Genomic DNA, 10288 nt, shown 5'->3' with positions numbered 1-10288 from the left:
ATCATACATCATGACCAAGTGGGATTTATTCTAGGGATGCAAGGATGGTTCAATATTCACAAACCAATAAAAGTGATACATCACATAAACTAATTGAAAGCCCAAAATCACATGATCATATCAATTGATGCAGAAAAGGCATTTAACAAAAGCTAACACCCATTTTTGATTAAAACAAGAAATACTCTCAGCAAAGTGGAAATAGAAGGAGCATATGTCAACAAAATAAAGGCCATATATGACAAACCTACAGCCAACATCATACTCAATGGCCAAAATCTAAAACTATTTTTTTTCTGAGAATAGGAACAACACAAGAATGTCCCCTCACCATCCTTATTCAACATACCAGTTGTACCAGTTGTACCGTAATACTGGAAGTCCTAGCCACTGTGATCAGACAATAAGAAGAAATAAAAGTCATTTAAATTGGAAAAGAGGAAATAAAACTCTCATTATTCACAGTTGACATGATATCCTACATAGAAAACCATAAAGTGTCCACCAAAAAACTACTAGATTTAATAAAGGAATTTGACAATGTAGCAGGATACAAAATTAACACCCAGAAATCAATGGCATTTTTATACACCAATAATGATTTTTCAGAAAAAGAACCTAAAAAAATTATCCCATTTGCCATTGCAACAACAAAAAATTAAGATACTTAAGAATAAAGTTAGCCAAGGAGGTAAAAGATTGTACTGGGAAACTACTAGACTATGAAAAAAGATATAGAGGAAGATATAAACAAGTGGGAGAATATACCTTGTTCATGGATTGGTAGAATTAACATCATTAAAGTTCCATACTACCCAAAGCAATCTATAGATTCAATACATTCCTTATTAAAATACCAATAGCATATTTTACAGAACCAGAACAAATACTCCAAAATTTCTTTGGAGCCAAAAAAAAGTCCCTAAATAGCTCCAGCAATATTGAGAAAGAAGATCAAAGTTGGAGGGATCAAAATACCAGATATTAAGTTATGCTACAAAGCCACTGTTCTCAAAACAGCCAGGTACTGGCACAGTAACAGGCATAGAAGATCAAAGTTGGAGGGATCAAAATACCAGATATTAGGTTATGCTACAAAGCCACTGTTCTCAAAAGAGCCAGGTACTGGCACAGTAACAGGCATATAAATGGAACAGAACAGAGAACCCAGAAATTGACCCAAGCCATTATGCTCAATTAATATTTGACAAAGGAAGCAAGAACATACAGTGGGCTCAAGACAGTCTATCCAGTATATGGTGTTTGGAAAATTAGACATATACATGCAAAAAAATTAAACTAGATCAGCAACTTATATCATACATCAGAATAAACTTAAAATGGATAAAAGACTTAAACCTAAGTCATGAAGCTATAAAAATCCGAGAAGAATCCACAGGCAGAAAAATCTTAGACATCTCTCATAGTAATATGTTTACAGATACCTCGCCCAGGGCAAAGAAAACTAAGGAGAAAAATAAATAAAAAGCTTCTATGCAGCAAAAGAAACCATCAACAAAATGAAAAGAGAGTCCACTGTATGGGAGAACATATTTGGCAATGATCCATCTGATAAAGGGTTAATATCCAAAATATATATGGAACTTGTACAACTTAAAAAAAGGAAGACAAGAAACCCAATTAAAAAACGGACAAAGAACCTAAATAGACACTTCTCTAAAGTGGACGTATAGAAGGCCAAGAGGCATATGAAAGAATGCTCAGTCACTGATCATTAGAGAGATGCAAACTAAAACAATGATGAGGTATCTCCTCACACCTGTCAGAATGGCTGTCATCAACAAATCAACAAATGACAAGTGCTGGTGAGGATGCAGAGAAAAAGGAACCTTAGCACACTGTTGGTGGGAATGCAGGCTGGTTCATATGTGGAATCTAATGAATAAAATAAACTGATGAACAAAATAGATATAGAGACATAGAAGCAGGGAACAGACTGTGGAATCTCAGAGGGAAGGTGGGGGTGGGTGGGTAGGTGGGAAGAGATCATAAAACTTGTATGTATATATGTATAACCCATGGAAACAGACAATAGGGTGGTGAAGGCCCAGGGCAGAATGAGGTCGGGCTAGAATGGGTCAATAGGGGAATGAAGGGGACATACATAATACTTTCAACAATAAAGATTTAATTTTTTTAAGAAGCTTACACTGTATGTTTACTTCTAGAGATTTTATGGTTTCAGATCTTATGTTCAAGTTTTTAATACATTTTAAATTGATTTTTGTGTATGGTGTAGTTTCCTCATTTTGCATGTGGCTAGTTTTCTCAACTGCATTTATTAAAGAGACTATCCTTTCCCCATTGAATATCTTGACTACAATTGACAATATCAGCAAGGGTTTATTTCTGGACTCTGTATTCTGGTCTATTTATATGTCTGTATTTGTGCCAATGCCATACAGTTTGATTACTATAGTTTTATAAACTTATACCATATGAGGTACATTTTATGAAAACTAAAAGAGAACTCAACTGCTATATGCATAATAATGTGTTTTACTTTGATACCTAATCTCATTTATTTGCTTTAACTAACTATCTTAATTTCTGTACTGGCCAAAGGAAAAAATAACTGGCCTTCCCTATGATGAAAAATTTACTAAAACTGTAGGAAGTAATGTTAGAATCAGATTTTTTTTTGCAAAGGAATACTAGAGTATATACATTTCTGAAGTATTGTTCTTTATATACTTTTTTGAAAGTTCGTTGGTTCTCTTTCCCTTTATGATTCATAAATAATGAATACAGGCTTGAAGACTAAAACTTCTGACCTAACAGCATTATGTAGAAATTTTTTTTGGAAAATATTTTTTTACAAACACTTTAAATAATATATTAATTAAAATTAAATGATTTTTTAAAAATTTTGTGCCTAGGTTTTAGTCTGATTACTCAGTATTGTTGACTACATCACATGGAAGTTATCATATGTCATGCTCCTTAAATCATAGATTTTAGTTCTGGAGTGTGTCAAAGACTTCATTTTAGTGAAAGGTACTTAACCATTTAGAGATGACTATGTAAAAGTAGAGATACAGAAAACTGCATGTCTCAGAGCCTTGTGCACACATTTTCCTAGAAATGAATAAGATTATAAAATTAGATGTAATTATTAAACTTTAGCAAAATGAAGATTGTCATATTTTTTCTACAAGCAGCTTATTAAATTAATTACATAATGGTTCAATCTTTAATCTATGGCTCCTTTGCACTAATGATAATGTTTACCCTAGTACATTTTTTTCAACCACTTAATAGCCTATAATAGCTTAATCATACAACTCTGAAAAAAATAATTTACAACTAGTAAAGCTTAGGGTAATTGACGAGATCGGGTGCGTTCAAGGTGGTATGGCCGTAGACAGCTTAGGGTAATTGAAATTGGAAATGTATCTCTAATTTAGTATATTGTCAATGTACATCAGTCTGGGCTGCTATAACAAATTATTGCAGATTGGATAATTTATAAACAACATAAATTATTCCTCAAAGTTCTGGAAACTTAAGTTCTGAGACCAAGGTGTCAGCATGATAGGGTGAGGACACTCTTCCAGAGGGCAGACTTCCCAGTGTGCCCTCACTTGGTGGAAGGTCTAGAGCAGTGATGGCGAACCTATGACACGCATGTCGGAGGTGACATGCGAACTCATTTTTTTGGTTGATTTTTCTTTGTTAAATGGCATTTAAATATATAAAATAAATATGAAAAATATAAGTCTTTGTTTTACTATGGTTGCAAATATCAAAAAATTTCTATATGTGACACGGCACCAGAGTTAAGTTAGGGTTTTTCAAAATGCTGACACGCTGAGCTCAAAAGGTTCTCCATCACTGGGCTAGAGAGCTTGTGAAGCACCTGTAATAAGGGCACTAATCCCACTAATGAGAACTCTGCCCTCATGAACCTAAGCACCTCTCAATGACTGCACCTCCTAATACCATTACAATGAGCATTAGGAGTTCAACTTATAAATTTTTGGAGGACAGGAACACTTAGACCATAAAAGTAGCTGTAACTCTAATGTAGGTATCAAGATCCATGTTTTCTAAAGTATGCTCTCTCTGAACTAACTCTTGTTAGCTTTATAAAATAAGAAGACATGCTGGAGAATGTTATAGGAAGTAACGGTCAAGTAACTAATGAACCCAATTTTTAAAACATTTCTCTGGTATGTAGCTACACTCTTTGCTCAATAAATGACAGTGTCCTCCCTCACAATCACAGTGGCCTTCTTTGTCCCTCAGCTCTGGGTGTGGACATATATGTGCTTTTCTTAAGAGCCTGAAGCAGAAATAAAAGTTCTAATCCTAAATTTCAGGAGATTTTTTGTGCGAGTCGAATTCCATTACAATGTTGTGTTCTTGGCATGGCTTTGAAGATATGCTTATGTTAATCTGCTGTCCTAGGAGGATGCATGTGGAAGAATTTAGTTTAGCCAGCTTCTCAAGATAACTTTTCCCATGAAGTTTATTCTCCAAATTACAAATGGTATTCCCAAGTAATGCTTGTGCCTCAAGTAGCTGTAGTCAAGCTGTTGGTTTACTCAAAAGTGTACCACAGTAAGAAACTGGTATTCATACATGTAATCCAACATAAACAAATCATGTTGAACAGTTTTGTCTACTCCTCCTTTTTTGCCCATAGGATGGAATATAATCAGCTTTCTTCTAAACTAACTGCTTAAAAATAAAAATTAAGTAAAAATGAATGATGAATCTTTGGAAAGGCTATATTACCAGCAGAGATTGGGTAGTATGATACCCTCAATCTTCAGAGCACACATTATTCAGATGAGCTTTTAGTTGATTGTTTTGATCTTTAGCTAAAATTTCAGGCAGTTTTTCAAAGAAATACAGCTTGTCATAATCTTATTCTAAACATCATTATATATATATTTTTTACTTATGGGAAGACTTTTTCCTCCTCATCTATATATATAAAAGCCTAAGCAATTGTTATGACTGGACGACCGGATGACCAGCTGGTAGCTGTGACGCGCACTGGCCACCAGGATACAGACGCTCAATGCAGGAGCTGCCCCCTGGTGGTCAGTGTGCTCCCACAGCCAACCTCCCATGGTCCCTACCCCTGGCCAGCCGGCTCCGATCAGAACTAGGTGAGGCAGCCCCAATTGGCCCTGACCGCTGGCCAGGCTGAGGGACCCCACCCGTGCATGAATTCGTGTACTGGACCTCTAGTAACACCTAAAAGAAAAACAAACATTTAAACCTTCCACCTAAGGCAATGATTGCTACCTGCCAAGTGTCAACTCATTCATAAGTTGTTTTACGTGCTTGGCAAAATTACAGAGTTATTTTGTAATGCTTAGGAATAATTTAGATATGATTCTTTACAATGCAGCTTAGTTGTCCCCTAAAAGAGACTTAATATATTAATATTGACTCTGCTTTTTCTTCTTAATTTTTTCTTGTTGAAAGGACAAATTTTACTATGATGATTAGCCTTCAAATTATATTTTGCTGAGATAAAGTGTGTATGATATATCTAACATCAGATAATTATTTTAATTGGAAAAAATAACTTTACATTTATATTTTCTTTAGCAATTTGGACTATACATTATACAGGATAGGGCAAAAGTAAGTTGATAGTTGTTCATATGGAAAATAATTCAATAATTAATAAGTAATAAAACTGTGTTTCACAGACTCACAACTGTAAAGCTACTTTTTATTCCTACCCTGTATGGGCAAAAACCAGCAGCTGACCAGAAACAGATTCTGAGTAACCAAAACACAACTCAATCCCACAAATGAATGTTGAATGCCTATTACCTGCCAAGCACTGCTTTAGGTCAGCAATAAAGAGAACAAAGGCTCTCTCCTGGAAATTATAATCTGGTAAAAATTTCTGCAATTAGCAGCTAACTTTTTATAATTAATTAATCAATTAAGTTCCACAAGAACTTATTTGACTCATTTTTGAAAAGAAAGAGTGCATGTCCACGTGCAGCACATTGATTTGGGATTTGGGAAACAAGCAGTAAATGAAGAACAACTGAGCAAGACGGTAGAGGTTGTGTTATGTTCAATTTTCAGAGAAAGGAGAAAGTAATTAGAAGTCACATAGAGGATGATCTTTAGTGGCCTCTCTAAAGCAATGCCATGTGTGCTAAGAACAGAGAGAGATGAGAATGAGCAGAACATACAGAGACTTGGAAGAACATTTCAGCAAATGCAAAGCATAGAAAACAAATGAACCATAAATATGTGAATTGACCTCCAAACACAAGAGTAATTAAGGAAGTAAAATTTAACAACAATTAGATATGATTTTATACATTGGCTTGGCAAATATTTTAAAGTCAACAATGTTTAAAGAAATGAGAACGCTCATAGTGTTTGATAAAGAAAGAGATAAGTAGAGACCAGTTAATAAATATTCACTAAATATAAAGCTGCCAAGTCCTGCAATGCAGCAGTTTTCCTTCTATGCATATGGAATAGTTTTACATATCTGCATTGATGGTGGCAGATACATAGGGTTTAATTGCTAAAGAATTACAGGACCCAAGATGACAATGCTGACAAAGCTACAGTTCTTTGCAGGAAAAGGAGTTGAAGTAAAGGTATACATCACAACCATGTTTAAGGCATTAACAAAATACACTGTGGAGAAAAAGAAGGGAAGAATAATGATGGGATGTGCAGTGATGAACCTAGAGTGATGGCCAGAGCAAGATTTTCCTGGATCTGTGCTAAGAAATACAATGTATAGCCATTTAATATTTCAACTGGAGCCCATCAATAATCAGATTTGTGTGGTGCCAGAGAGAAGGATACTCCAAGAAGCAAAAGCTCATACAGTACCTACAACTTCCTATTGTAGAAAATACTGCACATGCCCTTCTAGAGCAGTGACAAGCAAGTAGGTTTGCTTAATGGCCAATTTTTGATAGACAAATAGGAGAAAGCTTAAAAATAAGATTTCTATTTTTTTTTTAACTTGAGACTTTTAGAAAACTATTTAAACATTGTGAACTTTATTTTTAAAAATATGTTTTTATTGATTTTTTTAGAGAGAGAGGGAGGGAGAGGAAGAGAGAGATAGAAACATGGATTGGCTGCACGCCCCCTACTGGAGATCAAGCCCTCAACCTGGGCATGTGCCCAGACTGAGAGTGCAACTGGTGACCTCTTAGTGCATGGGATGACACCCAACCAGCTGAGCAACACTGGCTGGGCTTTTTCTGCCCTCAGACCCTGGTCAACTCATATAACTTCCTTTGCATTGATTTTCTCATGGATAAAGTGGAACATCTGCCTCAAGTATTTTCTGTTTGTCCTTTTCCAGGACCTAGATTAATTTGGTGGTGAGGGGGTGGCGGTGGTAATTACTTGTGCTTTGACATAATTTAATTATATGTATCTTTTTAAATTAGCATTTTAAATATAATTTAGCCATACTTTATCTTCTTTTTAAATATTGCTTGCTTTAAAAAATATCTATATGTGTGTAACTCTGTCTACATCTGTCTATATGTATCCATATCTATATGTGTGACTAAAATCAGAGAGACAAATTTGAATTAATTAAGTTTAGCATTTAAAATAATTTAGTTAATCAATATATTTTTCTGAAAATGAATAAATTATTCAATAGCTATACTTAAAACTATATCTGGCCCATATTAACTGTGAAATAAATTATTAAATACTTATAATATTTAAACCTGCAAAATTTTATATGTCTATATTTGTGTTTTCTCTGTGTAAACGAACTTACAGAAAGAGGTGCTCATACTATGCTGTGGTAAAAAAGAAGGAATTCTTGCCGTTTGCAACAGCAAGGATGGAACTGGAGAGCATTATACTTAGTGAAATAAGCCAGTCAGAGAAAGATAAATACCACATGATCACTCATTTTTGTGGAATATAGAGAACAACATAGACTGATGAACAAGGACAGATCCAAAGACAGGCCAAACCAATGGACACGGACAACAGGGGGATGAGAGCATGAGTGTGTGTGTGTGGGGGGGGGGGTTAGGGGTTAATGGGGGGATGAGGACACATTTGTAATACCTTAACCAATAAAAACTTTATAAAAAAAAGAAGTCTTACTTGACTTACTTACTTATATGACTGTGGAAATAAATATTCCATACTTCATTTAGTATCAGAGAAAACCAATTGGAAAAATATTACATTAATTGTAATTTTCAACATCCTAGAGATTCCATTATTTAAGTAGAGAAGAGATAAAGTTGTAAGCAGATGACAGGGCGTGGATTCACTTTTATCCAGGCACAACCGAAGTTTGGCTGCCTGAACTGGATAACCAGCCTGAGGGCCCACGCTACCGTCCTTACCACTGTTAGCCCCTTCGCACCAGGTCATTCATAGTGTTTCAGTTTTCATCTCCTCCATAGGTTCCAACAGAGTCTGTCTATTCATTGAGAAGCATCACCCAAATTCAAGATATATTAATGAGACTGTAATATTAATGCGCGCGCGCGCGCGCACGTGTGTGCGTGTGTGTGTGTGTGTGTGTGTGTGTGTGTGTGTGTGTGTGTGTTTGAAAGAGAGAGACAGAGACAAAGGCAGAGAAATGGGGAGAGAGACAAAGAAAGTTATGAAAATCTCATTTACTATTCCCCTTTCCCCTTTTTGTCTTTTGATTATGACTTATGGCTACTGTTCAGCATAATCACTCAGGTGGTCAAACTTTTTCACATTTCACATATTTTGGGAGAGGATATTTGGGAGAGAATCACTCCTCTCATGTGTAGTGATGATTTAAAAATTTCCTTTTTACACAAAGTGACTCATTTTTGTAAGAAAGAAAAATTATATTTGTATACCATTTTATCATTTGAGGATAAAATGATATACGGATAATATAAGTCATGTAATCTAGTTTTTTTTTGGGTTTATTTTAATTTAGCAAGAAAGTAGATCAAGACTATGAAATTGCACAATGTACTTAAAGAATTCAATGTAGTACCTGATAAAGAATTAATGCATAATTGTCATCTTCATGATTAATCTCTACTAGAAATTTCCCAGAAATATTTGCTACCCAGTACAATTGTTTATTGTATATATGGATTAAGATATTGATAGGTAAAGCACATCAGTATTGCCATCTTATATCTGTATGTTAACCATAAATTTGTATTCTCTTTCTTAAAAAAATATTTTAATTGATCTAAGAGAGTACGGGAGAAGGAGAGAGAGATAGAAACATCAATGATGAGAGAGAATAATTATCGGCAGTCTCCTGCATACCTCCTACTGGGGTCAAGCCCACAATCCGGGCAAGTGCCCTGACTGGGAACTGAACCATGACCTCCTTGTTCATAGGTCTAGGCTCAACCACTTAGCAACACCAGCCAGGCTGTATTCTTTTTCAAGTGTTAATTCAAAATAATTGTACTTTAGAAAGTCCATAATAACTATCTTCTCAATTATTCATTCATTCAATTCATTCAGCATATATTTATTTTGCATCTGTATGTGTCAGGAACTTTCCTAGGTGCTGCAAATGCAGCTGAGAATTAAATCCACACTTTCATGGAGTTAACATTCACCTGGGAGCAAACCAAACATAACAAGTCAATGTATATTGTAGAAGGGGTAATATGTGCTTTAAAAAATAATAAAGCTGCTTAATAGCATGGGAAAGAGGGGCAGTGTGGGATACTATTTTAGATAAGAAAGCATTTGGGCAGAGATCTGAATGAATGAATGAATGAATGAATGAATGAATGAAACATTCGAATACATTAGGGAGAAAAAGTCAAACCATAGGAAATATACATCAATGTAAAATCTGTGAGTTGGAAGCAGGTTTGGCATATTAAAGGATGTGAAAGAAGATCTGTAACTGAGTGAAGAGACAGGAGGTATGGTATGAAGTGAAAGAGAACAATCATGCAGGACCTTGTATGCCAGGGTGAGGGTCTGAGTGAATTGGGGACTTATGGGAGTACTTTTTGTGTGTGTGTGTGTTTTTACCAGAAGAGTAATATGATTTAGTATATGTATCCATTTAAAAATGAACACTGCTATGCTGAAAATAGCTCTGCCATAAATCAACTTGAAAAAAAATTGATAATTGAGAAGGGTATAATCTACACTAATAAAAGAGAAACATGGTAATTAGCATACGACCGCTACCCTTTTCATTGGCTAATCAGTGAGTATATGCAAATTAACTGTCAGCCAAGATGGCGGCCGGCAGCAAGGCAGCTGGAAGCGAACATGAGGCTTGCTTGCTGCAGTGAAGGAGGACTCCAAC

The sequence above is a fragment of the Myotis brandtii genome, unplaced genomic scaffold (assembly GCF_000412655.1).
Source record: "Myotis brandtii unplaced genomic scaffold, ASM41265v1 scaffold570, whole genome shotgun sequence".
In the NCBI taxonomy this organism is placed as follows: Eukaryota; Metazoa; Chordata; class Mammalia; order Chiroptera; family Vespertilionidae; genus Myotis; species Myotis brandtii.
Note: the sequence above shows the minus strand (reverse complement) of the source record.